Source organism: Triturus cristatus, chromosome 5_1 (assembly GCF_964204655.1).
Source record: "Triturus cristatus chromosome 5_1, aTriCri1.1, whole genome shotgun sequence".
NCBI classification, from domain to species: Eukaryota; Metazoa; Chordata; class Amphibia; order Caudata; family Salamandridae; genus Triturus; species Triturus cristatus.
Window position 1 is genome coordinate 731,899,484 of NC_140587.1, and position 18,908 is coordinate 731,918,391.

An 18,908-nucleotide genomic window follows, 5' to 3' on the forward strand; every position below is an offset into this window, starting at 1 on the left:
GGACAAAGGAAGCTGCTGCAGAGAAATGTAGATAACCAGTTGTCTCCGCATTCTTTCTGTGGGCCTGAAAAAGAGGAGTGCATGGAGCCCCACCCTGTAACTGGAGACTGTGGACTGATGATGCCTCATGATTCAGTCTTAAAGACCCAGACACTGTTTCATCAGATACTGTTAAAGACTATTTTCTGTTACAATTGTGTAAAACCGGGGAGATGGGACTTCAATTATTTTATATAAATGTAATTAACACCTACACGCCTATGTTCTTTTTTGAGAAACAAATCAAGCATATGGTTTTAAATGTACTTTCTAAAGCTAACTTTATTTTTATATCCAATGCAAGTTTGTTTTTGATCTAACTTCTCATTTCGTTATCAGATTTAGTTTTGGAGCATTTCCCATAGCAAAGTAGTTTTATTTTTTAAATATAGTTCGGATTGGAACTTTTACACTATTTATTTTCCTAAGGTTACTTGTGTATTCATTAGATATCAAACATATGTTGCATGAATTTCTCAGATGTACGGCTTGCTGCTTAATCCTCAGACTAACAATAAGTAAGGTATTACTTTGAAGAACAAGTTCACTCAGTCATAGCCCTACTGTTTGGACTTTGTGGGAATTTAGGGGCTCATTACGATGGCTGGCGGACATGAGTCTGCCCGCCATCGTTGCGGTGGTTGGGACCGCCTGCCAGTAATGCGGCTGTCCCACCATACATATACTGGAGGGTGCATCCCGGGCCTTTAACATTGCTGCTGGGTGCAGCACCGTTCGCAATGTTAAAATGGCATGCACTGCATTTCCCTGCACTGCGTGGCAGGCACCACACAGTGCCTGCCACGCAGTGCAGGGAAATGCAGGGAGGTACCAAGGGGAGCCCGCAACGTTTCCCAAGCCCCATGCCGCCAGCCTTTCCATGGCGGCATCGCCGCCATGGAAAGGTCTTTTCATCACAAAATCCTAATTTGGTGGACGGTGCCTGCTAAGCACCACCACCATTTTAGGTACCCCACACCATCCACCACGCAATCGGTATGATTGCCTTTGACAGTGTAGTGGCGGACGGACTTTGCTTCCGCCACGGTACCCACCGCCATCCTAATTGGACGGTGGGTAAATAGCTTAGTGATGGCGGAAGGACCGCCACCGCCATCCTCCGTCATCCTAATCGGCACCTTAGTCCCAGCTCACTTGAATACTCTGCCCTATCTACTCAGCACAACAGGCATCACCCAGCGCAGTCTACAACCTCAAAACAACAAGGTTAATGGACAACACAAAGTGAAGTCTACACCTTCCACGCAGCACTACTATAGGGGGGATAATTCAATGTATAGGTATTTAATCTCAATGTTACATGTTCGTCCCTCACACAGTGACAAATACAACAGTATCGGTGTGCAACATGATGCAGAGACAGAATATCGAGTCATAAATATCGAGTTACAGAAATATCGAGGCATAAATATCATGGGTCAGAAATATCGACAGCAAGAATATCAAGGTCAAGAATATCGATTTGAAAATGTATTTATTATTTTATTCTATATAAGATTTGCAGGTTTTTGTTATATGTAATTAATATTATATGTGTTCTTTTTATATGTTTAATATATTTTTTAATACTGTTTAATAATGTATTTATTTATTTACATTTTTAATATATATATATTTTTTCAAAGTGTTCCTCCGGTATCCAACACTTTCACTACTATTGCATTCACTGGAGTGGGAATGGTAATTTTTACCCCTGTGCTATCCAGAACTTTCCCTACTGTTGCACTCACTGGAGTAGGAATAGTATAGTATATTTAATTATTTTGCTATCCAAAACTTTCCCTACTGTTACACCAATGGTATTGGGCATTTTAAGTTTAATTATTTTTTCATTGTTTAATGTTTTCATTTATTCTAGATTTATTTTTATATTTTAAATGATGTATATATATATATTATTTTTAAATAACTTTAATGTTTTAAAATAAATTAAAGATAATAGTTTAGTAAATATTTTAAAGTAAATATATATGTATAAATGATATTTTTGTGTGTTTAATTTTTTTAATTAAGTTTATTTGTTATATTTTGTAGAAATATATATTAAACTTAAATAATTTTGTTAATATTTAATATATATATATATATATTTAAATCGATATTTTTTACATCTATAATTTTAAAATTGATATTTTTGATTCAATAGTTTTGTACTTACCTGTTTAGGTATGGGACTATATATTTTGGTAGACTATATTTTTTCCCCGATATTTTTAGCATCGATATTCTATCAGTGAACCGTGCAACACAGCAGAGAGCGCAAGGTGGGGCCTCCAGACGCAAAGATTCTAGGACTTGTCTCAAGTGGCAAGGGTTCAAAGTATTTATCACTCATGGGCAACCCCTCATGGGTACGGCTCTCTCCCTCATTTATGTTTAAAGGGTTAGAAAGATTGGGGATGCTAGTGCCTAAAAGGAAATTATGTTGGCTAATGCCAAAAAATGCAAGTAAGCACATTACAATGACCACAATAATTGGTAACAAAGACAAATGATGATTTGAACTGTAAGTTTCTGGTTGAGTTAATTTCTTATTCCAATCCTGTTTTCGCAGTATGTCAGTCACAGCCAACACATGTTTCATCACTTTCCTGATTTTGAGGCTTCAACAAGAATAAGAAGGTCTAAATGGTGAGAATATGCCTGTTGTAGTTGCTGGTCTACAGTGGTGCTTGACCCAGTGTTGTTGTGAAAATAAAGGTTCAATTGCATTGGCGGAGTTCGAATCCTGATATAAGTAACATGCGGTGAAGGGCTCCTAATGTCCATTCAGTTGATTACTACAATAAGATGGAGCATGGAGGTCAGGGGGAGAGAGGCAGTGGCAGCAAGGTAAACATGGATGGCAGGCCGACATAGGTAGGAGAAACACAACAGACCACTATGGGCAGGAGAGAGGGGACATGGGCCGACACACAGAGAATGGAGGGAATGGAGGTGGAGTGGAAGGCAGGCACAGCAGTTTAGCCACGGGTGCCAGGCCAGTTTGGGCAGGGGCTGCAAGCTTACTGTTAGACCTGTCAGCCTTAGAATGGTCTTCCCCCAAACATTTTGCCCGTTTCCCTCCATTTATTTGCTGAAATTCATTTTTGTTGGCCTTAGGACTCTGTGCATTTTACCTCTGCTAACCAGTGCTGCAGTGCGAGTGCTCACTTCCCTTAACATGGTAAAATTGGTTTCTACCTGACTGGCATATTTAATTTACTTATAAGTCCCTTGTAGAGTGGTATATCATATACCCACGGCCTGTACCTTAAATGTTACTAGTGGGCCTGCAGCACATATTGTCAGCCACTTAAGTAGCCCCTTAAAACATGTCCCAGGTCTGCATTTGCAGCCTGAATGCAGTTTCAAACTTCCAATGCAACCTTGGAATATTACCCCCTTGCCAAGCCTTAAACTCCCCTTTCATGGCACATGTTTCTCCTAAGGGTGGCCCTGGGTAGCCCATTAGCAGGGTGGATTGTAAAAGGTCTAACATATACATTTACGTTTTACACGTCCTGGCAGTTAATAACTCCTAAATTCCTTTTTCACTCCTGTGAGGCCCTACTTGTCCCAAAAGATAACATTGGGTTGCCTTATTACATTTAATAAGTGCTAACGTTTGATTGGGGAAAGATACACATTTTATGTTTGGTATCTATGAAATTGCAATTAAAAATCCTCTTGATGGTAAAGTCGGATTTTAAATTACAATTTTGAAAATGCCACTTTTAGAAAGTTGGCATTTTTCTGTCCTTAGTTATTTGGTGCCTTCAGCCTCCCCTGTATCACATGTCTGGGCTTAACTGAGTTTGACTTTGAATTCTTCCCAGAGAGTCACACAATAGAGGGATAAGATGTGCCTGAATGGGCCATCTGCTGGCAGGATGAGGGCACAGCCCCACTTGCAACTGTATAGGGTGTGCTCTCCCTTCACACAAAGGGCTTGTCACCTCCACATTGTCTCTGTAGCCAGCTTAGATTCAGAGCAGGGGAGTCAGGAATTTCCAAGCACTTGCAAGTGAAACCTCTCCCAACCTCTCCCGTCTTTAAAGAAGACACCAGATATTATAATTGGGTACTCAGATCCACTCTTCAGTTCACTTTGTGGACCTACAGAAGGACTGTTAGGGTACTGCCTGTTTCTGTGGCCTGCTGTGTACTCCACAAGACTGTTTTGCTGCTCCTCGAAGGACTGCTTTGCTGTCTGGAGGCCAGCTCCTCTGTTTAAGTCCTGCATATTCACATGAACCCAGGATTACCAGAGTTACTCCAAGGGCTAGTTTGATGTCCTTCTTTTCAGAGCCACAGAGACATAAAAGTCTAGCAACATCTTGAACTTGCACTTGGACCCAGCCTGAGTGAGTCCTGAACCCCAAAGTGGTGTCCCATCAGTCCAGGACCCTTGGTTGTGGTGCTAAAGGTGTCCAGATAGCCACAATCCAAAACTTGGGATTGAGGCATTTTTTGGTTAAAAGCTGCTCTGAGAACCAAACCAACCTGCACGTTTATCCACCAAATGTACATCGCCAGTCACCTGACCTCCTGCTACTTTTTCCTTCACAGAAGCAAATCCTGTTTAGTGAACCTTCACCAAGTGGATATCCAACCTCCTGGAAATGTCTTTGGCTTCAGCCTCCTGCCTCATCCAGCTGGAGATTTTTGACTTCTAAAAAGTTTGAATGTAGCCAACTTCACAACAACTTCGTCCGGATGCTCCTCAAGCATAATGATGCCTCGTTAGACACCACATGCAGCATGTCTCTTGTGAACTTTACCTTCTCACAGCATGTTTCTTGAATATTCTTCTCAGTTTGTTTTTTTAGTGAATTTCTAAGATTTTTTTAATTTTGTTTCCTAACTATAATGTCCCTGTAACCTTTGTTTTTTAAGTTAACATCTATGTTTTTTACATTTTATTTCCTGTTACCTATAACCTTTGAGAGTGAGTGTGTGAGTGAGTTCAAGAGTGTCTTGGTGGGTGAGTGAGGGAGTGCATGAGTGTCTCAATGGGTGTGTGAGTGTCTGAGTGGGTCTGTGACTGGGTGCATGAGCATCTGAGTGAGTGTCTCATTGGGTATGCGAGAAGGTGTGACTGTGTCTGTGTGGGTTTGCAAGTGCCTCCATGAGTGTGTGAGTCAGTCTATGAGTGTGTATGAGTGTCTGAATGGGATTATGAATGGGTTTGTTAGTCTCTGAGTGGGTCTGTAAGAGGGCATGTGAGTCTCTGAGTGGGTCTGTGAGTAGCTGTGTGAGTGGATGTATGGGTCTGTCAGTGGGTACATGAGTGTCTGAGGGGGTCTGTGAGTGGGTGTAAGTGTCTGAGTGGGTTTGTAAGGGGGCATGAGTGTCTGAATGGGTCTGTGAGTAGCTTTACGAGTGGCTGTACGGATTTGTGAGTGGGTGCAAAAGTGTCTGAGTGCCTATGTGAGTGGGTGTATGAGTGTCTGAATGGGTCTGTTAGTATGTGTGTGAGTGCCAGAGTGTGTGAGTGGGTATCTAAGTGTCTATGTGGGTGAGTCAGTAGCTGTGTGAAAGACTCAGCCACAAAGAACCCTCACCTGCCCTTTTATCTAACAAGAGTCCACAGTATTACATGAAATATCTACCCAAGTGAAATTCTTTCTACTTTCTACTGCGATCATGAGGAAGGCTCGGCAGGAGGTGAAACACGCAGATGCATATGTCTGCCTAGAAATAAAAATTATTCTATCTGCACTACGAGAAGTGCTGTATCTGTTTAGCAAGTCAGCATGGAGATTGTTATTATACGTTCACCCGGGGTGGGTGAGATATGAGCACATGTAGCATTCTGGATGAATGCTGCAAATGCACCTGTTGGATATATATACATATACATATATATACATATATATATATATATATATATATATATATATATATATATATATATATATATATATATATATATATATATATATATATATATATATATATATATATATATATATTCAATGAAAAAACCATAGGTTTCACACATGTTATAGTTAGCTGGACATTTCACTCGTGAAAAACCAATGAAATTCCCCCGTTATAGTTAGTTCAGCTAACTATAACTCGCGCACCCGCAATCCACTGCTGATGACGTCACATATTACATCACTCATGACATGGTCAGTGACATCACTCATGACATCACTGATGACATCTCAAATGACATCACTGATGACATCACTGATGACATCATCTAGTGTATGTGTGTTTTTCTTCAAATTAAATATATTTTATATATGTATATCTCAAGGTCGATGGAAGAATAAATGGGTATATAAATGTCTAAATGGATGATTTTTTAAAGAAAAATTGATTATGTGACTGATTCAGTGTATCATAGTGAATACATGGCTTTGTGAGTAATGTTTAAGTCTGTAAATATCTGTATCAGTCTCTCACTTTGTGTATAGGTGGCTGCATGAGTTGGTGAGTAGCTACATGGGTGTCTATATAGGTTATTAGTTGGTTTTTTGAGTATCAGTCTGAGTGTCTGCATGGTTCGGTGGGGGGTATTACGTAGTGCATAGGTGCATGAATGAGTGACTCACTGTTTGTATGTGTTGAAGACAGCATGTGTGCAGGACTGTATGGGTGGATGAGTGTGTGTATGGGTGTGTTAGTGAGTGAATGACTGTGTCAATAGTGTCTCTATGAGTAACTTCATATGTTTTATAGTAGTATATGTGATTATTGGTGTTTTTAATTGAGTATATGTGAGAGTAAGAGATTGAAAGAGTTCCTGTATGAATAAGTATGTTTTTCTATAAGTGACTGTTTAAAAGACTAAGTATGTGTAAGTTTCCGTATAAGTAAGTGTGGTGGTGTGTGTATAACTGTATATGCATATAATTGTATGTTTTAATCTTTATTAGCATGAGTGACTATGTGTGTGAGTAACTCTATGGATGAGTGACATTATGTAACAGGCTGTATAGGTGTATGAGTACATATGATGAGTGAGTACATGTATGAGTGACTGTATAGGACTGTTGGTGAATGAGTGGATTTGTATGTGGATCTTTGAATTATTGAATTGGTTGTTGTAACTGGTATTGGTATGTCCATTATTTTGAACATTGTAGTTTCTAATTTTGAATGTGTGTATCAAAGGTTATATTAGGGTGAGAGGAGCTCTGCTACTCAATCACAAGGATGATGTCATCAGTGATGTCATCAGTGATGTCATTTGAGATGTCATCAGTGATGTCATGAGTGATGTCACTGACCATGTCATGAGTGATGCAATATGTGACGTCATCAGCAGTGGATTGCGGGTGCGCGAGTTATAGTTAGCTGAACTAACTATAACGGGGGAATTTCATTGGTTTTTCACGAGTGAAATGTCCAGCTAACTATAACATGTGTGAAACCTATGGTTTTTTCATTGAATTTGCAAGGTTTTTTAAATGCTAATTCCTAACTATAACGTTTTTGAAACCGTTGGTTTTTTCAGTGAATTTGCAAGGTTTTTTAAATGCTAATTCCTAACTATAACGTTTTTGAAACCTTTGGTTTTTTCAGTGAATTTGTACGGTTTTTTATATGCTAATTTTTGTATTATTTAATTAATGATATTTATTTTTTAATAAAAATAAAATTCCTATATATTCATTTATATATTATCTGTATCTTGTTTTTTTTTTTTTTTTAAATTTCAATTAGGATAAATTTTGTTTTTATTATTAATTTTTTAAATTATTTTTTGTCCACTTTTTTTTTATATATAAATTCTTTGGGTGTGCGCTCTGAGCGCGCTCCTAGTACTATTTCGTACGTTTTTTATGAATTCCGTCGTACGGTTTTTACGTACACAAATATACGTCATAGTGCTCGCTGGGAGCGCGCACCCAGTACGTAGGTGTGCGTACGCACGTACGCATGCGTGCATGCGTCCTACGCGCTCTACGCGGTTTTCTTCCGCATACGCTAAAATTACGCGCAATAACGGTCGCGTATACGCGTGTTCAACGTATGCGCGCTAGGTGCGCGCATATGACGTATGCACATGCGCTCTTACGCGTTCGCGAATACGTAATCACGAGGTGCGCGCTCGGAGCTTGCGCAGTGCGCGCACCTCGGGTTTATGCATAATAAAACAATATTTCTTATTGGTTATCATTACTTTCAGTTTCTAATTGTTTCAACACCACACCCAATCCCCTCATGGCAAGTCATGTGATCAAGAATCATCACTTTTGATTGGTTTGAAGTACTTTCAGTTCCAGATTCTTCCCAAACCACACCTACTCCCCTCATTATTAGTTCTGATTCCTTTGGAGAAGGAGCTATTCTGTTGTTGAGAGACAATGGCTGAACAGCAACCAACTTCAGACAGTGACCAGGACACTCTTGAGAGGCAGAGGAACAGGAAGCAGAAAGACAGATTTATATGGCAGTTTTTCACTTTTCCAGAAGGTCTGAAAAAGGTAAATGCACCGAAAGTTACATGTGTACTTTGTGATAAAGTCTTATCTCGTGGGAATCCTAACAAGAAATATTCTTTTAGCATTCACACTATGTTGAGACATGTTAACAAAATGCATCCAGTAACTTTTCGTCGAGCTTCTGGAGAAAACCCTCCACCTGCTCAGCCGACGACATCAGCAGCAGCTCAGCCGAGCACATCTTCGGCAGCTCAGGGGAGCACTTTAGCTGCGATGGTGCCTTCACCTGTTTCTACACCTCTTGTTCGTCCACCTTGTTTGGCGAGGTTGTCTACACGGTGCACTGATTGCGGTTCTCTTATTTCTGTGGGGGAGACCAGTCTTGATCTCCTTCAGAGAAAATTTGATGCGCATCCGTGCACTAGGCCATAGATGTTTTTTCTTTTTTTGCGTTTTTCTCTTCCTGTTTCCCTCCATTAACTCAAGGGCTCTTTTAAGAGCCACTTATAAACTAAACCCCCCAAATTTTTTTTTGAGATATTTTTTTTTGAAATTTTTTTGAGGTGCGCGCACCCTGCGCGCACCCAAGGTTTTTAAATTTTTTTTTTTTTTTAAATTAATATACAAAAAGAGGTGAAGAAATGGAACCACACAGAGTCATGCCATCATTTTGAGCACATACCACAGGCTGCCCCTTTCATGGGCTGCATTTCTTTCAGAACAACAACTTCACAAATTAAATCTCTGCCCACAATTCCTGTGCGCACACAGACTCATGCTATGTTTTTTTGAACAAAACAGTGTCCCTGAATAGTACCAAATTACTGTTACAGCCTGATACATTTCCCTTATTATTTACAGAAGCAGAAAACAGCACATTTCCTAACAGCTCCTTAAGACCATGTCCATATGTTACAGAGTGAGTGAATAAACAAGATCAATTTAAATGAGGCCTTGGTGACGTTGAATGTGTTTGCATTACACAGTGCTATCTGAAACAGCACACAGAGCTGTGTACTACACATGAGAGTGTTGGAGAAGCTGCTGCGTGTGTGCCAAGAGTGTGTTTCTGAACACTGTGGATTGTCTGGTGCTTGACAGATGAGCAAAGAGACTTCCAGAACTGCATGAAGACTGCAGGGATGTATGTAACAGTGCATGTGTGCTAAGGGATAATTTGTGTAAACACAACAGGCTGCCCCTTCCATGGGACTGCATTTCTTACTGAACAACATCTTCACAAATTAAATCTCTGCCCACAATTCCTGTGTGCACACAGAGTCATGCCATCATTTTAGGCACATAACACAGGCTGCCCCTTTCATGGGATTGCATTTCTTACTGAACAACATCTTCACAAATTAAATCTCTGCCCACAATTTCTGTGCGCACACAGACTCATGCTATGTTTTTTGGAACAAAACAGTGTCCCTGAATAGTACCAAATTACTGTTACAGCCTGATACATTTCCCTTATTATTTACAGAAGCAGAAAACAGCACATTTCCTAACAGCTCCTTAAGACCATGTCCATATGTTACAGAGTGAGTGATTAAACAAGATCAATTTAAATGAGGCCTTGGTGACGTTGAATGTGTTTGCATTACACAGTGCTATCTGAAAAAAAGCACACAGAGCTGTGTACTACACATGAGAGTGTTGGAGAAGCTGCTGCGTGTGTGCCAAGAGTGTGTTTCTGAACACTGTGGATTGTCTGGTGCTTGACAGATGAGCAAAGAGACTTCCAGAACTGCATGAAGACTGCAGGGATGTATGTAACAGTGCATGTGTGCATGCTTTTTTCAAATGTGCTGCCATTTTCCTCTCTTTTTTTTCAAAGTGATTTCTGCTAAATGCTAACCATCACAATTAAAAAGAAGCTGTCCTTTTCTTTCAACTGCAAGTCTTACTTTTCAACAGCAACACAAATTAAATCTCTGCCCACAATTCTTCTCTGCACACAGACTCATGGTTTGATGGTAGTCACAAAACAGTATTCCTCATTGTTACCAGTACACATTATCTTATGTTGAAAACATACTCCATAATATTTTACATATTCAAAACAGTTAAATATCTTGCAAAACTGAAAATGTAAATCACAACTGTAAACAAATAATCATATTTTTTTTTATATATCAAAATTAACCACAAACACCCCCTCTCAAACTCATAACTCACCTTTAAAATTAGTTAGTTGTGAAAGAAATGTAGCAGTCACACAGCAGTTTATCAGACCAGAATCACTGAGCTCCACACCTCTCTCCTCTCAGCAGAACCAGTTAATGGCACAGTTTCCCTCTCTTTTTTCACACATATACATGTTAATTTTCAATCTCAGTACTTCCCACATTTTTTCAAATGAAATCACACATTTCTATTGGATGAAAACTTCAACCCCTTTCCAAATGTACCCTTCCCCCAACTTAACTTCTGCCTGCTACCATAGCAACAGGTCATAGAACACAGGTGTGAGCAGAGAGGTCAGAAGTTCAACAGACAATGTTTCATTTCCAAAGAGCAAGAGTGCTTTACTTTTCAAACCTAACAGCAAATCCAAACTAATGTTCTTTTTTCACACTTTTTTCTGAACCAATGCAATACATGCTTTTTAAAATTTAAACATACAGCCTAGTTTTTAGTGTAGAATGGTTTGAAACAGCCAATGAGTTCTTTTTATAAAAAAAGTATGTGTGCCCCCATTTTTCAACTGTCTTTCATTTCTTTTTGCCTTTCTACTGAAAGACACCTCCTGAGTGCATCCAGATCTCCTTGGAAGATGTTCACAGTGTGGATTGTAGGACACAGCTATGTCTTCTGGAGTGAAAAATTTGCAGAAAAAAGAGGTATGGTGAGAGACCTTGCTTTGCCAAATGTAGACATTAAATGGATTGGTCAGAGAGGGTTAAAGTGGCACCAATTAATGCCTTTGGTGAAAACCTTTCTACATCTCCCACAGCCTAACCTTATTATTGTGCACTGTGGTGGAAATTACCTAGGCACTTTAACTGGGGTAGGTCTGGAAATGCTTATTAAGGACACCTTTGTGGAATTGATGACGCTTTTTCCACAAACTGCCTTCGTATATTCTAACATATGCCAAAGGCAAAAGTGGAACTGGTCCAACCAATTTTGTCCGCAGATTGACAAAGCAAGGAAGCACGTCAACAAATCTATTTCTGCTTTCCTCAGAGACTATGGTATGGGTTCTATATACCACAACAACTTGCGTTACAACATGCAAGACATTTATAGAGGAGATGGTGTACACTTCACTGATGAAGGCAACAAAGTCTTCCTCTTGAACTTTAGACTCTGCATCGGTACTTACTTGTAGGTACCAAAAAACAAACAATAAACACAAGGGCTCTTTTTAGAGCCACCTTATATCTAAATACTTAAATGCGATTTTTTTTTTTTTTTTTAATAAAGTTTTTTTTGGGTGCGCGCTGGGTGCGCGCACTCGGCGATATTTTTTAACAAAATATAAATCTTTTTTTTTGCCCTACAAGGTCCTACTGTGACCCCCTTACAATGCCTACTGGGTCAATTTCTCCCCACTCTGCCCCCTTTTCAAGTTCTCCCCCTTTGTTTATCACCCCCTCTTTATGCGATAGACAAAATGGCGGCCGCCGCTTCCTGATTTCCACCGATTCGAATGTTTACTAAGATCTAACAACCAATCACAATTGCGCTCGCGCACGGCAAGGTGCGCGCACCCAGCGCGCACGCTGCGCGCTTACAGATATATATATTGATTTAAATACTATTTTCTCAGGAAATACTGAACAGATTTACACCAGACCTGCAAAAGGCACTTCATGGACCTTATGGCTACCTCTCTGCCAAATTTCACATAATTCTGTTCAGCCGTTCGGGCTGTAGCTGTGTCTAAAGGTCCTATGGAAAAATGCATGGGGAAAACGCGTTTTGGGACCCCCCTTTTTTCTCGGCCCCCGCTTGCCGAATCACCCCGAGACTTTCAAGGTAGGAGCGGAGCATAGCGCCCCACCTATTTTGAAAATTTTGCGAGGATTCGTGGACCGGCGCCAAAGTTATTCAAAATAGAATGTTGCGGATTTCCTATGGAAACGTGGTCCTAACTATAACTACCTACTGGCGACCGCCAGTAGGTAATATATATATTACCTACTGGCGGTCGCCAGTAGGTAGTTATAGTTAGGACCACGTTTCCATAGGAAATCCGCAACATTCTATTTTGAATAACTTTGGCGCCGGTCGACGAATCCTCGCGAATTTTTCAAAATAGGTGGGGCGCTACGCTCCGTTCCTACCCTGAAAGTCTCGGGGGGATTCGTCAAGCGGGGGCTGAGATAAAAGGGGGGTCCCAAAACGTGTTTTTCCCATGCATTTTTCCATAGGACCTTTAGACACAGCTACAGCCCGAACGGCTGAACAGAATTACTTGAAATTTGGCAGAGAGGTAGCCATAAGGTCAAGGAAGTGCCTTTTGCAGGTCTGGTGTAAATCTGTTCAGTATTTCCGGAGAAAATAGCATTTAAAAGCATATATATATATATATGCGCGCAGGGTTCGCGCACCGTGCGAGCACCCTAACGTGCGCGAGCGTTATTCTGATTGGTGGTTACATGTTAGTCAACGTTCGAATCGGTCGAAATCAGGAAGTGTCGGCCGCCATTTTGTTTGTTTTCAGTGCGAGAGTGAAAAAGGAAGGTGGCGAACGTGAAAAGGGGGCAGGGTAGAGAGTTCCTGACCCCCTAGCCTTTGTCAGGGGGTCCCTGAAGGACCCCGAAGGCAAAAAAAAATTTTTTTTTTTTTAAAAATCGCGGGGTGCGCGCACAGTGCGCGCACCCTGAAAAACACAAAAAAATTATTCGCAGGGTGAAAACCAAAAAAAAAAAAAATAATAATTTTTAATACGTAGTTTATTGTAAAATAAATATATAAAAAAAATAATACATAAATTAATTAGCATTTAAAAAACCGTACAAATTCACTGAAAAAACCATAGGTTTCACACACGTTATAGTTAGGAATTAGCATTTAAAAAACCTTGCAAATTCACTTAAAAAACCATAGGTTTCACACATGTTATAGTTAGCTGGACATTTCACTCATAAAAAACCAATGAAATTCCCCCGTTATAGTTACTGCAGGCAACTATAACTCACGCGACCGCAATCCTCTGCTGATGACGTCAGATATTACATCACTAATGACATATGTGTCTTTCTGAAAAATAAATATTTGTAATATATGTATAGCTAAAGATTAATGGAAGAAGACATGGGTAAATAAGTGTCTAAATACAGTATTAGCATCAGCAGAGGATTACGGTCGCGTGAGTTATAGTTGCCTGCAGTAACTATAACGGGGGAATTTCATTGGTTTTTTATGAGTGAAATGTCCAGCTAACTATAACATGTGTGAAACCTATGGTTTTTTAAGTGAATATATATATATATATACAGCAAAGGATTCCTTTCACCAAAAAGGAAAATCGACGCCTTGTCTATTGCGCAAAAGTCTTTAATCAGTCAGCTCAAAACCGTTATATATATATATATATAGAGAGAGACAGAACTCCTTGCAGTCCTCACCATTCAGCCAGAGTCTCCACAGCACAGAGAGAGTCCGCAAGTATTTTTTCGATTCAAAAGTGCTTTATTTTAGTACACCATAAGTGCGAGCATGGACGGTCAGTGCGTTTCGGTGACTGCCTTCAACTGGACCATATATATATTCACTGAAAAAAACATAGGTTTCAGGGACGTTATAGTTAGTTGGACATTTGACTCATATAAAACCAGAGAAATTCGCCTGTTATAGTTAGTTGAGCTAACTATACCTCGTGCCCCCTGCTGATGATGTCACATATTACATCACTCATGACATGGTCAGTGACATCACTGATGAAATCACTGATGACATCTCAAATGAAATCAGTGATGACATCACTGATGACATCATCCAGTGAATGTGTGTTTCTGTAAAGTTTAAATATGTTTTATAAATATATATATGCCAAGGTGTATTGAAGAATGAATCAGTGTATAAGACTCAGGATGGATGATTAAGTAGGTGTGTGACTAACTGTATAAGTGACTAATTAATTGTGTCTTGCTTAATGCATGTGTTAGCGACTTATATAGACATTCACACAGTTTAGGTTGTTAGTTGGTGTGTAAGTAGTTCTATGGTTTGGTTAGCAACTAAATAAGGATCTATATGAGCTATTCTTTGCTTGTCTGAGTACCTGTATGAGTACCTGAGTGTCTACGTGGGTGGGTTTGGGAGGTGTGACTCTCTGCATAGATGTGTGAGTGGCTAATTCACTAGGTATATGTGTTCAAGTCAATAACTGTGAAGGTCTGTATGGCTGAGTGAGTGTGTGTATGAGTGTCTCGGTGAGTGAATGGATGCCTCAGTGGTACATGTGAGTAACTCCATATGTGAAAGGCAGTATATATGAGTGTTGGACTATATAAATGACTATATGTGAGAATGACTGATTGTGAGAGTGCCTGTATGGATCAGTGTGTCCTTGTATTAGTTATTGTATTAGAGTGTAAGTATGTGTTAGTGTATGTTTAAATAAGTGACGTGGTATGTGTATAACTGTACAGGTGAGTAAATGAAAGTGTTATTGATTATTTCATTACTGACTAGGTTTGTGAATAACTCTAAGAATAAGAGGCAGTGTGTGAGTGTCTGTATAGATATGCGACTGGATATGATAATGCTGTATTGATGGCTGACTGTATGTATGAGTGAGTGTATAGGTGAATGAATGGATGTGTGTAGACCTACAAATTAGAGAGTGGATATGCACTAACTGTTATTGGTGTGTTCACGGTTACAGAAATTATAGTCTGTATTTTAGACTGGGTGTATCAAGTGTTATATTAGGGTCTGATCAGGTGCATCTGATTTTCACGTGGATGATGTCATCAGTGATGTCATCTGTGATGTCATTTGAGATGTCATCAGTGATGTCATCCGTGATGTCACTGACCTTGTCATGAGTGATGTAATATGTGACGTCATCCGCAGTGCATTGCGGGGGTGTGAGTTATAGTTAGCTCAACTAACTGTAACAGGCAAATTTCTCTGGTTTTATGTGAGTCAAATGTCCAACTAACTATAACGTCCCTGAAACCTGTGGATTTTTCAGTGAATTTCTAAGGTTTTTTTAAATGCTAATTCCTAACTATAACGTCCCTGAAACCTATGGTTTTTTCAGTGAATTTTTAAGGTTTTTTAAATGCTAATTTCTGACTATAATGTGCCTGAAACCTATGTTTTTTTCATTGAATTTCAAAGGTTTTTTAAATGCTAATTTCTAACTATAATGTGCCTGAAAGCTATAGTTTTTTGAGTGAATTTCAAAGGATTTCTAAACGCTAATTTCTATTTATAACGTTCATTAAACCTATCTTTTTTTCTGTGTTTTTTAATTATCATCCCATTCTCAACTTGGTGAAAACTGCAAATCTCACCACTCTTCCATCAATACCTTACACCAACAAAATTGCCACAAACAAGATCCACATCTAACGCTAATGAAATGCACAGTAGGTGTTCCCGTGCAAAAAACCCAAGAAAACACCACTTCCCCATATTTTCAACGACCAGCCAAATCTGCAATGCAATCCAAAAAGCAGGAGATAAGCTGAGTTAGCAGTAACAAATTAACATCAACCTTTAACTGGTGTAAGGAGGTCGACTATCTACTCCGTTATTTCGACCCAACTCACAGCCACATCTAAAGACCAACACATGATACAGCTACTGATCATGCAGCTCCGACACCCAACAACGCCACAACACCCAGCCCCACCACCACCAGAACCTCCCCCCTGGACCACCCTCCCTACTACCACTGAGGCAGCACAAAGCAGAACAACGGACCTTCCCAAAATGCCATGACCCTCAGCCACAAAATAGCTGAATGTTGGGAGATGAGCAAACAACTATATATGAAGGAGGCAAGTCACCCATCACTGATAAAGCACACAATGCCAAGTGTAACCCTCATGTGCTGCACAGACCTCACTATGCAAAGCACAAACCTTTCCATGTGGAGAGATACTATTGATACTTGTAGTGTAGTGCACAATGGACGCAACCATGTTACCTCAGGCAGTGGGGAAGATCTCGGCCATGTAGCTGTGTTGTCCCCCCCTGAAAGCTGAAGCAGAGTGAGCTGCTCCAACATATGCCACTCCAGTGTAGGAGAATGAATAAATAGACCAGGCCCTAGGCGTGGTTCACTTGTGGGAAAACCAATGAGTCTGTCAGAACGGCAGCCCTCACCCTGGCGTGTGGCAGCGGCCATAACCGCGGGCCTCCTCGACACAGGGCCCCTGCGAACCCAGCAGCACAGCACCGCAGACTTATGTCTGTACCAACTACTGCCTTCGATCTACACTATGGACAGTACGGCTCACAATTCAGATGTATGGGCGATTGCAGATATCGAAGTCCAGTTCGCAAAACACGTTGCTCCCAGTGCGGCCCATCCAGACCACGTATCATCGCAGGGTGCGCACATGCTGTGTGCTTCAGGTACTACTAGCTCACTGCACGATAAGTCATCACCACGTGGCCTTATCAACGCAGACTTCATTAGACAAAACACATTGCTCACAGTGCGGCCCACGGGGACCACGTCTCATTGCAGGGTGCGCACACGCTGAGTACTCCAGGTGCCACTAACTGTGCAGCTCAACTCAATGCCACGTGGCTGTGTGCCCATCCTGACCACTGCCTCCGCCCTACACTGGAGTTACATGGTTCACAATTCAACTTTCGTAGCGAAGCAAATTGTGTAATAGACTATAACGGGTTAAGAAGACCAAAGGCTCCCAATCTGTGCAGCTTAAGTCAACGTCACCTGCCTGTTGGCCTTTGCTGACCGCTGCCTCTGGCCTACACTGTGGAAGACCGGCGACACGCGGTGCCAATTAACCCTGTTCAACACAAGCCGATCCCACATGTGTAACTGTGTCCTGAGTCCTCAGTGGCAGTGACCACAGCACCAGACTCCCTTCGATCACCGAGGGGTATTTCCAAATGGAAGATCGGCGACACATGGTGCCACTGAACCTGTACTATGCAAGGTTTGTTTGGGTCACCAACGTATGCACGTGACTGTGGACCCTAGCTCACCGCTACCTCTGCCTTACACTGTGGGCGACCGGCGACAAATGGTACCACTAACCGTCTTCAACACAAGCCGATCCCACATGTGGAACTGTGTCCTGAGTCATGAATGGCAGTAGACCCCATCTTCTTGCCAGCGACCACAGCACCAGACTCCCTTCGATTAGTGTGGCGTATTTGCATATTGAAGTCATCAATGTGGACAGTATTGCCGACGAAAAGATAACACAAAAGATACATTTTACACAAACTGTCGATTTCCCTTTCCACATCCCGTAATTTCCAAAGGAAGAGTGAACAGTTTTATGTCAGCAATGAGACATACCATCACTCGAAAATCACCCAAAAATACTTATAATTTAAAAAGAACAGACGCATCGAAGTACAATAATGATTAAAATACGGAGATTTTGAAGATGTGAAATGCAAATATGAACATATAATATAATGCACATAACTCAATTGCTGTTTCAACGTCATATATTACCAACTCTGAGAAGACACAATTGAAAGAAATGTGGGAAGAAATTTCACAGGAGAAGACACTAGGAAAAAAATGTACAGCTTCAGTTTGAAGATACTTTCACATCGAGGTATTGGATCCTACCAATGTTCGGATCGATAGACATCTGCAAGTTTATATTCAAAGTCAACAGGAACCATCTGGATAAGTCTAGGTTTTCCTGCGGCACGAAATCGAGTTTTAATATAAATGTTATAAAATAAATTTGTGATGATATAGACTTACGTTTCTTTGCTAGTTAAGAGAACTGTACAGAAAATAACAGTTGGATATGTCTAGGTGTTGATCAACAAATGGAAGATAATACTTTTGTGAAAATTGAAAAATAAATAGCAAAGTTTAAAGTAGTTTCTGGTGAAAATCCCAACTATGTTTATATTTATTGCCGACGTACTCATTATAAAATTCAAACTAGGAATGTAGATGTACTACCACTAACCATGTTCAACACAAGTCGATTCCGCATGTGTAACTGTGTCCTGAGTCCTGAATGGCAGTCACCCCAAGTTCATGGCAGCCACCACAGCAGCAAACTCTCTTTGATCAGTTAGACATATTTCCATATGCAGTGACCCAAAACTTCATGGCAGCGACCACACCACCACACTCCCTTTGATTAGTGAGGAGTATTTTCAAATTGAAGGCTAGCGACAAGTGGTGCCACTGAACCTGCACTACGCAGGCCGGTGAGGTCACAAACGTATGCACGTGGCTGTGGGCCCTTGCTCACCGCTACCTCTGGCCTACACTATGGTCAGCAGGCCTCATTATTCAGATAGAGTTGTGATTCCACA